Here is a 14391-nt window from a genome sequence, read left to right on the forward strand (position 1 = left end):
CACACCTCTGGTCTCTTCTGAAGCAATGAGATAAAAAACTTTATTTCAAAGGAAATAAAATACATAGCACAAATGCTCAATAGGTAATGGACATTTTTTAACCTCTATTGAGGAAGGTCAATAGAGAACCTGCTCAAGGATTTCACGTGTGTTTTAATCCCCTTTTTCTCTATCTGTTGGAAGCAGAGAAACATCAAAGAACCTGTTATTTTCTCCCTCTTTCTTCCCCAAGGAAACTCTGACCATATGTTTGACAACATCACCTGATCAGGACTTGTCCTTCAAGCCAAGACTGAATAAACACCATAAGCTAACCAAACAACAGCCATCAGCAATGACATAAAGCAGTATTTGTCCCACACAATACCTTGCCCCAAGGCTTATAAAAGTACAACAAGAGCAAATTACAGCATAGGGCAACCTATGACTGCTAATAAAGTTTATCGACAAACACCTGCCCAACATATTATCTACCCATCTGCCTAGACAGCACTGTTTTAAGCTTACAGTATGTTTTTCTGGGTGAAAGTGAAGCACCTTTCTGGTACTGGCTGTTCAGCACCACCAGAGTTCATGAGCAATTGCACCAAGCATTATTTTATTGTTATATCTATAATATTATTTTTAGTACATTATTGTAAATACTTTGTCTTATTAAACAGTTCTTATCTCAACCCATGAGTTTCTCCCTTCCGCTTTGATTTTCTCCCCCATCCAACTTGGGGGGTGGGGAGCCAGGGAGCAGCTACTGTGGTCCCAGTTGTGGGCTGGGGTTAAATCACAACAGTGGGATAACACATTGAGTGAGAATTAACAATTTTTCCTCCATTACTTGGCACTACTTAAAAAAAGAAACTTAAATGAACAAGTAGGTGCTTTGTTTATATTGCAAAATTAAATAGATGCTAAAAAGAATCTTTCTCCTTTATATTTCTCCTATCAATCATTTATCTCACAGCTTTTCTCACATATTCTCAAGTTGAGATAATTTTTTTTTGCAAGGGCTTCTGACGTAAAGCCTGGATCTGGTTGATCTCTTGGGCAAGGTTCAGTCTGAGAAAAAGCATAGGAAGAATTGAGCCTTTAACCTTTGGCTTCCAGAGCACTATGAAGAACAAGAGACATCTTTTCACAGGACAAAGTGATCAACACTGCACCATCACGCTTCGGGTTCCTGGAGGAGATGGATTTACAAGTTTCGTTTTATGGAAGCAACTCATTTTCACAGCTTTTTGCTTGCTGTAATGTGCCATCAGGAATGAATATGTGTCATGTGTGTGTAAACTGAGGAGGGGCGTGTGTGTGCAATGTCATTGTCAGTGCTTCAGGTACAAGAGCCAGATGGCAGATATTTGATTCTTCCCTTTCAGAGACTTCCCACAGAACTAGAGCAGCCAAAGCAAGTCCTTCCCCAGTACAAATTCTCCTGCTGGGACATTCCCACACTTTCTCCTTTTCAATTTTTGCCACCCTTTACCTAGGGGTCAGCTTGGACCAAAAAGACTGTCACGCTGGAAAAGCCAGAGCACAGGTGAGCAGAACAGTCTGATATGACCCAGTCCCTTCCTACTAGGCAATCTTACCCTGATGAAGAAAACAAACAACAAAAAAAGACAAATTAATTAGCTACTTCACAAGTGCAGTAGATATCTCAGAAGAGATACTGAAATCTTTCTGTTCTGAAGTAAATTACTCAGAGATTATTCTTTCTCTTCGTTATTTTTAGTCTCCTGATGCAAGATTGACGTATGACCGACCTGCGGTACCTTTCCTTTTTATTTGCATAGCACCAAGCTAATCGAGGTGACACCAGTGTGAATTTTAGTCAGTCGCCGCCTCTTGAGAGGTGCTAATCAGGACATTATTCCTGAGGCTTTCTGGTGATGCAATTTGGTGTTGGTCCAAAGCCTCCCAGCTTTGCCAGTCTTCTAAAAATTGCAACTTAACAACAAGAAACAAAACGCACACCCCCAACCCAAGAAAGCAGCAGTTGCCATTAAAAACAAAACACAACCAACAACAACCCCCCACAAAACAAAACAAAACCAACCCCCCCGAGAATACAGTAAATCATCTGTCATTGAGGTGCCAAATATATTCTGTAAAATAAATTAATGAAGTTGGGTCAAACCAAGCCTGATCTCATAGATAACGAATACCTAAAGTGACAAACCTAAAGGACATAAAAATATTAACTGCATTTTTTTTTTCTCCTGGAGACTGGTAAAATGTTTTATGTCTCACTTTTTATGCCTTGATTTTGATTAAGTTAGAAGAAATTTAAGCACCTACATAATGGAACAAAAATATTCATCTGCCTCATACGCGCTACCTAATTTTGGAGGGTACAGCTACAAAATGAATCGCTAGCAGACCGGCTGTCATTCTTCAAGGCACAGCTAGTTCCACTCATCATAGTCTTGACAAGCAACTGGACTGTTCCCATGCCAACTGACAGCCAGGGTTTGTGACACTTACCTGTCCCAATTTTTAGAGGCCTGCAAAAGGAATAGATGGTAAAAGGGACAGCAGGCATAGCCACGCTACACCGTTTTAAGATTATCACTGGTCATTTCCACTGGCAGTAGAGAACATGCTAGTTGAACTAATGGCCTTAAAAAGAGATTACAAATAATTAAGGAATTGCAGTGTTGTGCCAAAAGAGGTCAGTAATGCAACATGCTGTCATGAAATACCAACTACTCAAAGTACATAAGAAATAAATGTAATTTCTGAAAAATCTGTCTCTACCCTGAATTCCTCGTATGGACACCAGTAAAAACTTCCTGAATTTTGTTGTTTGTCCAGGTACCAGAAAAGAAGAAAACAGAGGCTGTTTAATTTTATCCTAATTTGGATAACTGGAAAGTCCTAATACAGTAACTGAAGAATACAAAGATGCACTGAAATTCACGGAAGAAGGTTTGTGCTTGAGTTTATACCACTCACGAGACGATTTGGTCTTTTTTTTTTTACATATATATATATATATATTTTTTTTCCCTAGGCAATATCGTATCAGTTTTTTGGCAGGGAAAATTTTTATAAGGCTTTGTAATTCTGACCATGGTTATGACACAGTTTCTTAGTGGGCTCCAATCCAAAGCAAAGCCATCCCAAAAATACCTGTAAGGGCAAATACAAAAATAGGTTGGGCACTTATCTACGTCAATTGTAGCAGGATTTAAACCCATTCCTTCTGCGTCTCCGTGAACACCCTAACAACCAGAATTATTAGCTATTTCTGGGTAGGAGAAATTAAGCTGAAGAATTCATGCTATCGTAGCAAAAAGACTGACTTGACCTACATTGTAGTATCTCATGTTTTTGAACATTGGATGTCACTGCTTCAGTAGTGATGTTTTAGCTGTGGGTTTTTATGATTTTCACAGATTAGTGACAATTATGACACTATAGATGGTATTGAGGAAAGCAACTTTCCCCAAACTTCATTTTCTTAGTAAAAGGACTTATTTAATGGGAAAAATGTTCAATTCTATCAGCGTTGAACAAGATCTGAGGACTAGGACTTAAAAGCTCTGACCTCTTCTTTCCACAATGAAAAGCAATAAATGCCAGAAGATGTTTACAAACATTCTCCTCTTTGACCCCAAGTCTGAAGCTGCTGCTTTCCAGTGATTGCTGAATCCTGTTTCCATGAGGTCTGTGACACATAAAGCCATCAGCTGATGACCTTGACTCAGGACAGACTTCGCAGCCCCAAATATTTGTTTCCAGTGTTGCTTAACACTTGTTATTTGCCACAAGATAGCAAATCAGCTTTTCTGAGAGTAGTTTTCACTTGGACATTGGAGAAGCTCCAATTTAAACCTGACCTGATGCAAAGAAGTAAGCTCAACCATGGAGAGGTTTTGGATAAAGTGAATCCATTTTGAGTGCCAAGAATTTTGACAGGGTAGGACACCTCCAAGCATGTGTGTGCAAACAACAGACATGCAGAATGTTAGCTCCTGGGCATGGTGAACTGTCTATGCCCTATTGAAAAAGGATCTCTGTTTATTTTGTATTAGAACTAATTAACCGTAAAGTACTTATCAGCAAAAGAAGATTTTTTTTTTCCGTGTCAGACAGACCAGTCAGAAGTAATTGGTGAGCAGGGACACCAGCTGCTTATGAGCATAGGGTGGTCTCTGGGCCAAGCCCAAGAAGAGGTGAAATGATACAGCTCAGCATGGTTGTGCCTCACCGGGAACAATCCTGCAGGAAGTCCACTGGATAAATGCTCATTTAATTCGTGCACCAAAGGGAAGCACATCTGTTCTGACTATACTGGAAGCACTATTTTCCAAGACATGCCCATCCAGCCAACTTGAGTCTTTAGGAAAAAAACATATCAAAAAAGAAAAACGTTAGAGAACAATCCAGTATTTTCTCTCTAAGATCCCAAAGCCATGGCACACCCAGAGCAGTTCCATGCAGATCAGAGAACCAAGGTTTGGGAATTCCACTGCACCAGGCAGCACAAAGTCACCAAATCTCTCAGCTGGTGATCGAGGGTGGTAGGTCAGGGAGACCATACACCCAGCAAGCCCACATATTAAACCTCCAGTAACATGCTTAATTTGTGAGCTCATCACTGCTAATTTTCTAGCTCAGAAGGCTTAACAACAGCTCTTTATACTAACACTGAAATAAACTTCCCTGAAAGGCTTTACAGATTTGAAAGTAATGGGCGCAGATTCCATACTCTAGGGGGACTGGAGGGTAGAAAAGGTATCCCCTCAAGTGAGCATCTGGTATGCATGTCCCTTCTGTTTCTTGCTTAAGATAATCACAACACAAGAAATAAAATCCTTGCCAGACTTCCTGATGGGTCCTGTGATAACGACGTACTCGTGTTCCTCAGATGGTAACAAAAACTGAAATAACTGGGAGCTGAAGCCTAACTATTTCCAAACTGGACACCTCTCTAACATCTCAAGATTTAACCTAAAAATGAAACAAACACTGCAGCTGTGGTGACCTGAGTGGCAACACTTCTGTCCTTGCAGGATGACAACCAGTTGTTTACCAAAATATAACTCAATGCAGCCAAGTATCAAATCCTGCTAGAGGCCGAGCTCATCCCAGATGTAGGCAGCTACATTAAATTTCCCATAGGTGAATTGACAGGACTGTGCTGTTCAGCCACACCAACTTATTTAGACCTGGCTTTGGTATCTGGTAATGTGCTGCTGCACAGGCCATATTCATACTGCTAATATCTGCTTGAAAGAGCAAATACTTGCTTCAAATGGTGACAGAAGAGGAATACAATAATATTGGGGTTTAGGTGTTTTTCTAGTTGCATATTAATTTTGCTTTCACAGCAATGTACCTCACAGTTTCACGCTTTTCAGATACAATAGCTTTTGCTGTGAAGTGTCAATAGATGTTCATAGCAATTAAGTAACAAGCTTTACAAGCATAGAGCATTATGATAAACATGAACTATTGCTTTGCCTGCCCATTGCACGTTACCAGAAAACCCAGCTGCATTGGATATGTGCACAAGTTATGGTTGGAAAAAAGCATGAACCTATCCAATTAAAAAATCTCAATTAATTTATGTTTTAATGACTTTTGCAAAAATTAACGAAAAAATGGAGCCATGCACGTCTAAAAAAATTAAAAGACAAAAAGCCAGAAAATGCCACAGGCAGACTACTATTATTTTTGGTTTGTTTAAGCACAGCTTAACACCAAAAGAGCTCAAAAAAAAAAATCACACACAGCATATCCAGTCAAATTCTAGGAAGAGATACCTCCTAGTAATTTGCCAGAGTCTTATATTTCTCTTGTCAGGGTTATCAGACATATCCACCAACTCATCGGAAAGTTCAGAAACACAACAGCAGCAAATTGCGTTAGATAGAGCAGAACCCGGAGTGCTCAAAAAGCTAAATGTGCAGCACCCTCTAGTGACACTGACCTGTCCCCACACGTTGCTTTGTCAAGTGTTGGTGCTGGGGTGAGCAGGGAGGCCTTAGGTACAGGAAAAACATGTTCAAAAATATAAACATGAGGTAGAAAGGCCCAGTGAGATGCCAGTCATTGTACATCAGTTTGATTAAGAGACCGGGGACAGGTGTAAAATCATAGGTGCAGGAGAGTTATAATAATCCAGCTCATCTGTCTACGCATTCTGAGTCTTTCCAAAAAAACTAAATCGGAATTCGGTGCATTCTGCTCAGAGATTTTCTGCCCTTTGCCTGGAAATCTGGGTCTAAGAAATCCTTGAAATAAAGTTCTTACTAACCAGAATGCCCAGCTTCTGTGAAGTCAGATCTTTTTAGTCTAAATTCAGCTTTTCAAAGTTTCACTGTATTCAATCAAATAATTTAGGAAAATATTAGCATTACACTTAAAATTTAAGTGATAATTGCATTTATTTGTTCCTCTAGAAAAAGTTCTCATACAAATTAGTATGCCTTTACTTCCGCATTTTTGACAAAAAAGGTTTCCCCTGCGAAAGTTCAGTATCGGGAACATCTGTCTGTATTCCCAACTCATGTATCCCAAGACTGATACCCTTGAAAGTAAAACAAACTCACTCCAGCTTAACATGGAAACGATAAACACAAAAGACCAACACTAAATTGAAAAGAAGTTGAGAGCCAAACATGTTTTTTAAGGATGTAAACAGATACCTCCATGTTCTTGTGGCACCATCTGCTCACTCACACACACGATTTGCCAGGTGGGCTTATCCAAGTCTCAGGGCACCATGACAGGAGCGTACAAGGCTGCACACGCATTGACACACACACCTTCAATTAATAAAACCAGGCTGCTTCCACAAATAATTGATTTTAATCTCAAATACTTGAATCCGCTTCAGTCCGAATAGATAAGTGAGAAGCTCCCCACAAGGCGAGTGACCATTTATGTCTGACCGCCTCTCTCGTGGAAGATGCTCAGAGAGTTACGACAGCCGCCACCACCACCCATTTGTGCTGTCCCGTCATTATGCCCTTCACTTAGGGCCTAATAGTCACTATACCAGCAAGAAGCAAGATAATCCAATTAAATTCCATATACCTATGTTACTCCTATAGGGCAAGGTAACCCATAAAAGCTTAAGGAAAATAACAAAAATGGTTTTCAACTGTGTTACCCTAGAGCTGAAACAAAATGCTGCTGACTTGCCCACTGGGCTGAATGGCTTTCAAGAAAACTTCAGTGAGATGTCACAGTAAACCATGTTGTGATGTGCACTCACATGAGCACGGAGAATGTTTAAACATTTAAAGAGACTTTTCTGAGGCAGCTAAATAAAGCATAATGAAGTAAATAAAGCACAAAGGACTGTGCTTTCATAACTAGCTTTCTCAAAAGTTTTGTTATTTTACTATTTTTTTTAATTTGTTATTTTATTTTTGTTACTTTCAATCATATTTTAATAATATTTTTTCGTTATTTTTAATCATAGTCAGAAAGGTACTTGTTCTATCTTATCGCTTTGAATTTCTTGCAGGGATACCTTTGCCACTGTAGTTGCACCCAGTGTTTTAATTAATGTTATTTAAACGGTAGATTAGAGAATAATTTTACTAATTAATTTTGATGCTTTTCTTGCAAATAAATGTACATCCTTCTGTCCTTAAGAGACTTTTTAGACTTTTTTTTTTTTTGGTAGCTGTAAATTTTTTGAAACAAAGCTAAAGTTCAAACATGCACATGGATAAATTGATTTAGATCAGTTCATCATTGTAGAAACATGATAAACATCTCAAAGATTATTGTGATGGATGACAAATACATATACCATTACTAAAATGTCATGATCCTTTTCACTTCATTTTGAAGATACCAGTAGTTTATGTGACAAACTCAGAAAAACAAAAGTTATTTTCATTCCTCAGATCTGAACTTATATAGTAAGCAGTTTTGTTTAAGTCTTTGTGAAACAGACATATTCACTCATTACCATAAATCAATGAACTGACCTTGAGAGCTTAGGAGCACTTAAACATTTGATTTGCCTTTCAGGATTGTTCTTCTTTTATGTTTCCCAGCAGCACATCATTTGTGTCTGTACCCTGGTAAGATCTAAGTCTTCCCAGCTTTAGTCTTCTGCTTTGACTTCCTGACCTTCTATTCTAAATGCAAAGTCACTGGCAAGAGATCTCAACTACGCTCAGTCCAAAGCTTGTAAGGATTACCTTTAGTCAATGCTGGGGAGCTCTGCAGGAGTGATCAAAGTTTAATCTGTGTCTAATTAAAAGCTGATCTGCTTGAGCCTGTGCTCTAAAAATATCAAGCTGTTTATATAAACTATTTTTTTTTAATCCCTAAGATTTTATAACAGAACCAGTAAAAAAATAGAACATATCAGAAACTTTTTTGTTTTTAAACTGGTACAGGTATTTATGTTTCAGAATAATTAACACATGAAGTTTCAAGAACAATCTAGAGAATGAAGAGGCAAATAAGTAAATTACCTCACATTAAATACACATGGTCATTTTTTCACAAGAAAGAGCAAAGGCAATTACAAAACAGCAACAGACATTATAAACAGCCACTGCTTCTGCGATGTACTTAATCCAACCCTAGAATCTCTCAGATTAAGCAAAAGCAGGTCAGTAAGAGGAACATCACCCACAGAAAAGATTATGTAGGTAAATAATATTGCTGCTAAGTTTTATTTCATAGCATTTTCTAGCTAACCAACATTAGGTAACAGCCACCTGAAATTCAGGCCCATAAGGTATCTGAGAACAAGGATTCATCTGAACTACTCCTCTCTCCCTTTTTCTCCCCCCCTGCCTTAGACTTTTTCCCTCCTTTCTATTCGGGTGAAACAAGCTGGTCCCCTAGCTTCTTTTATATCTTTTTTTAAAAAAGGAGAGGCAGGACTGGCTCATTCATTTTGTTTTACATAAAAGACTGAGGTGGTTTTTTACCTCTGAACAATGGTCTTTTCAACTAGTCCCTGCTATGACGTAGACCAGCTGCTTTTTAAAACCAACCAAACAAACCTCAAACAACCCAAAAGATGTTTCTCCAGAATATCACTTTTCAAAGAACTTGTTCACACTTTCTGAACTATGCCACAGCTCGTGATTTCCTAGGTTACTTAGAGGACTTTCACCCCTGTGCTATGTAAGATGCATCAGCCCATAGACTGAGATTAAAAGGTGTCACCATTAAGTGCCAAACAGCCCATATTACTATTTTCCTTTTTTTTCTCTTAATCTACTTACAGTTGTGTTGTCTTTTTCCAAACTCTGTCTGCATTCAGTATGAAAGGCTCTGTGATAATGAAGCTCCTCTTCACCCACCTTCAGCACAGCAGACAACAGAAACTCACTTGAGAGGCTCATCACAGCAAGGATTAGGGCTTTTATCTGAAAGCTCTTTATAGCTGAAGACTACAGACCTTATTTTGTAACCTCTGATTTGACTGAAACGGGATGGAATATAGCCATCAACTAATCTAATAAGGATGTGCACAATACATGGCTGATGACATCTAGCAGCACCACTTGTTGAGGCACCCAGGTGCTACAAGCACATGACTTAAATGTAGGAATTCCTGTTTAGGCTTGAAGCCAAGACAACAGTTTTGACTTTGGCCATGACAATAGCACCATTTGTCTGAAGGAGCTGGAAAAGACTTCATGGTTCATACCTGATTTCCTTTCCTCAAATATTTTATTCTTCCCTGAGCATAGATTCTTTTTACTAGAGTTTGAAAAGGTTACTGCGCCCTGAATGTTCAGCAAAACTTTTTCTCCTTGGATGTAGTGTTTGCTTACATGTTGCATATCTGCATGTTTTCAGGTTATGCTGATGTCACGCAGTTTTTGAGGCTATGACTTATTATGAAGATGAAAATGTAATTTAAATGCATGAGCTATGGACTCATTTGTTCAACAATCTACGAACAAACAAACTTGCATCAATGTTCCGTAATTCATATTGACTTGTGGTTGCTACTCAGAAAGAGCTTAGGATCTTGGTCATCTCAGCCAGAGCCAATTATCGTCAGTAATGACTTTCACATTAGGTGTGTGTTTAAGCAAAGATCAATTGCCACTTGCTCCAAGCAGCTGAGACTGTCCACAGATTTGAAGCAATATTTGAAGAAAAATCATTTTAACTGCCAAAAGAATTCCTTTCCTTATGTTGTAGATGTGTCACACAGTAAACCATATACTCCTATGCAACTTTCCCATTTTGTAGCAAACAAAAACCTTAGTGTTTGTGGAGGAAAAATGAGTTTATATAATAAATAATAATTTAATGAAAATAAAAAGCCATCTGTAAGATATTTTTATGTTAAAGGTTTTTTTTACTGTGTTTCTACAAGAGGCTGTTCAGCTGAAGGTTTGTGTGTGCATGCGTATAGACCCCAAACCCCTTGAAGTCTTTGCTGCCCAGAGGAATGTGGGGTTTTACTGAAAAAGTGCTAAGATTTCTATTAACAATGGAAAGGAGGTGAAGTTGAAAAGAAGTGAGGCTGAATTGCATGCCTCTTTTCAAAAGATGCACTGATATTCTGTTTTAATCAGTTCTCTTGCAAACATACAATAAGGTAAGCACTGAATGTAGCAGTTGCCCTCTTATGGAAGAAAAGTCTTTATGGATAATGTAAGCCAACTTGAGAACAGTATTAATGCCGCTAGTGATCATTCTAATGTTATGTAAGTTTGTCATGTTTTAAGATGGTAAAGCAATTCTTTCTCAAATATTCACATTTGAAGCAAGGAGATGCTATACCGCAGAAAATATGGAGAATATTTTGTTAATAACAGAGCCTCAGAAAAATAGTCTTGAACTGTATCTTTAGCTAGTTGAGTCTTTTCAGTGACAGCACTGCATGTTGTAACTTCAGGAGAGATGCCATTTCATGAAAATTCGTTAAATGCAGACTGAGTTTAACTAGGAGAAACTCCAATGATTAGACCTGGTGTTATACTGTACCAGTTCCAGGGCTTGATGTCTATTTGCCACCTTTGTCACGGTAGTTCAAGTCATTTCCAGTAGACAGCTGTGCAGATCAGGATCAGATGTTTGCTGGGCTGTGTTTTGTTAAAATAAACAGATGCATCTGCATTTTTACCCTACATCTGTGCCCAGGTGTTATAGAAAAGTGTGCACTGACAATATTGACTTCTGAATTACTAGTGTCCGCTATGCTGCTATTTCCATGGTTTCATCCCTGGAGAAAATACATTCTCTTCATTTGAAAATGAAGTTGTTCGTTGTGGAAATAGGAAAAGCAAGTCACTTGGGACACTCCTGAAATATCATTAATTGCCTGGTAGGAACAAGTCTGAGAACCAAAAATGCTAACAAGCCGTCTTTCCTAAAACAGCTGGACACATATAAAAATGTTTTGAACTCCCTGAAAAAAGACACACTCAGGAACTTGGCTTTTGGGACGTTTTCATATAATTCTAAATAAGTATCGGGGTCTTGGGGTATGTACTCGTGGAGTGACCAGACTGAATAGACATTTGAGGGTTAGAAGGATGGGTTCCAGGTATTTGGCAGTTTTTGTGATCAAATTAGTACAGGTATTTTGATGAGCCCCAAGCTCTTGCTGTTAGGTGATTGAACTCACTCCAGAAACTGGCTGTGTTAGTTATAGATGAGACTGGGGTAAGGAGTGGGTTAGAAATGAGAGACGCCATCAGTCAAACGTGTGTAAGAAGGGTTTCTCTCAGCTGGTTGTTCATGAAGATGTAGGCGGAGGGGAGGGAACTGCTGCTTTTCTTGCAAGGTCACAACAGGTTCTGTCATTACTGTGGTGGGAGGGCACTCCTGTACACGAGAAAGAGTCTTCACCTCTGCCAAGCCAAACTGATTTTCTCTAAAAGTGGTATTCACACTGCAACCCCCACTTATAGACAACTAATATGGGTGAAAATGTACCTACAGTTACGGAAAGACTTGCTTTCATTTTGGCTTAATGCTCTGTTTGCTCTCCACTAGTAGTTCTGCTTTATAGAAGGCCATATGGCTTATTACTCCAAATATCCAGTCGCTACAGGTAATGATAACAGCAGTGACCTCTGGCACAAAAACAAGTGCCTATTAAAAAGAAGAAAAACTTCAGTGGGAATAATTGCCCACTTGAAACAACTTAGCACTGGATAAAAGGCACTATAATCAGTCTCATAACAGCAGATCTGGCATTGTTTTCAGAACATAAGGAACAGCTGGCACCTCAGTACAAAACAAGCAATATCAGCATCTGTTATCCAAAGCAAATACTCTACTGCATTTTTTTAAAAGACAAAAAATAAGAAGAGGAGAGTCAGATGTCCTGGGAAAAACCTCAACAATGTCTGTTTTTATTTTCAGGCCTCTGGCTTGGAAGATGCTATGAATTTCAAAGTGGATGCAACTACTCCCTCCCATTGCTATGGGAGTTACACCAGAATCGCTGATGGGCTCAGCCTGGGCCAGCAGCAGGTACATTTCAGAACCAGCTGGCACTGGCTCTGTCCAACTCGGGGGCAGATGCTGGTGTTTTCTCACAGAAGCCACCCCTGGAGCCCCCCCAGTGCCAAAACCTTGCCATGTAAACACAATTACCTGCCATTTAGATATGTGAAGAAGTGAAAAGGGGAAAGAAGAAGAGGGCAGTCAGAAAATGGTTTCTCTTGCCTGAGACACTCCTAGTCTTGGAGCTGTTATCTAGGAAGAACCTGAGCAAGCCAAGACCTGTTCCTGTTGCAATTTTCCTCTTCAGTGCTGTCCTGTGGTGTTCATCCATCTTTCTGTAGATGGCTACAGGAGTTTTTAATAATTTTTTAAAAAAAATTCCTTTGGTGATGAGTTTGTGGAGATACATACTGATTGAACTATGAGCTGCATTGTGATAGCAACAGTTTTCCAGACATTTTGGGCAGTGGTGGGACAGAGGCCACCCTCCACAAGGTTGTGGGTGCCTCCAATTTGGGTAAGGCAGGAAGGCTGACATTCAAATAACCACAGAAGCACAGAGGTTGGGAGAGAACCTTGGAGGTCTCCAGTCCAAGCTCCAGCTCAGATCAGCCCCTGACAGGTCAGGCTGCTCAGGACCTTGTTCAGTCATGTTTGGATACCCTGTAGGACAGAGACTCTGCAGCCTCCCTAGGTACCTGGTCCATGCCTGAGGACCAATATGGTGACAATCTTTTCCTTTTATGTAACTGGGATTTCTCCATCTGCCAGCATGGGACTGGTACTGCTTATCCTTCCACCTTGCATGCAGGACTTGATGGAATACGAAGTAGGTTTGCTGATGACACAAAATTGGGAGGAGCTGTCGACACTTTTGTGGGCAGAGAGGCCCTGCAGAGGGATCTGGACAAATTGGAGAATCAACTGTATGAAGTTCAACAAGTTCTAATGCAGGATTTTGCACCTGGGACACGGCAACCCTGGCTGTACATACAGACTGGGGGATGAGATGCTGGAAAGCAGCTCTGCGGAGAAGGATCCGGGGTTTCTGGTCGATGGCAAGTTGAACATGAGCCAACAGTGTCCGTGGCAGCCAAGAGGGCCAACCGTGTCCTGGGGTGCATCAAGCACAGCATTGCCAGCCGGGAAAGAGAGGTGATTGTCCTGCTCTGCTCTGCACTGGTGCGGCCTCACCTGGAGCACTGTGTGCAGTTCTGGGCTTCACAGGATAAAAAATACATAAAGCTACTAGAGGGTGTCCAGAAGAGGGCCACAAAGTTGGTGAAGGGTTTGGAGGGGGAGTAATTTAGGGTTATGCCTCTGGGGGGGGTCGAGTGCTTCTGTCACACAGGTTTAGAGGGGAAGCTGTATGAGGTTCAACTTAAGTCACTTGGTTTGTTCAGCCTGGAGGAGACTGAGGGGAGACCTCATGGCGACTACAGCTTCCTCACAAGGGGAGGAGGAGGGACAGGTGCTGATTTCTTGTCTCTGGCATTCCAGCTCAGAGCATTCTACAATTCTATGAAGCACCTCTGAGAAGAGTCACGGTTCATCTTCTCTACGCCCTCGCATCAGGCAGCTGTAGCCACCAATCAGGTCCACCCCTGAGCCTTCTCTTCCTGATGCTGACCAGAGAATTGGAGACTCAGAATGGTTTGGCTTGCGAGGGACCTTTAAAGATCATCCAGCCCACCCTCCCTGCTGTGAGAAGGGACACCTTTAACTAGACCAGGTTGCTCAAAGCCTCATCCCACCTGGCCTTGAACACTTCCAGTGATGGGGCATCCACAACTTCACTGGGCAGCCTGTTCCAGTCTCTCAGCACCCTCATGACCAGAGGCTGCTCCCTCAGCCTGCCCTGGTGTGCCTTCATGTCAACAGCCCTGAGCTGGGGACACACCCCACACGTAAGTGTCCTTTATGGACTGGGGAGACCAGTAAGTGACAGAGGGGTCCAGATGCAGTTGTCACAGCACCAAACAAGAGACG

The sequence above is a fragment of the Columba livia genome, chromosome 2, assembly GCF_036013475.1.
Source record: "Columba livia isolate bColLiv1 breed racing homer chromosome 2, bColLiv1.pat.W.v2, whole genome shotgun sequence".
NCBI lineage: Eukaryota > Metazoa > Chordata > Aves > Columbiformes > Columbidae > Columba > Columba livia.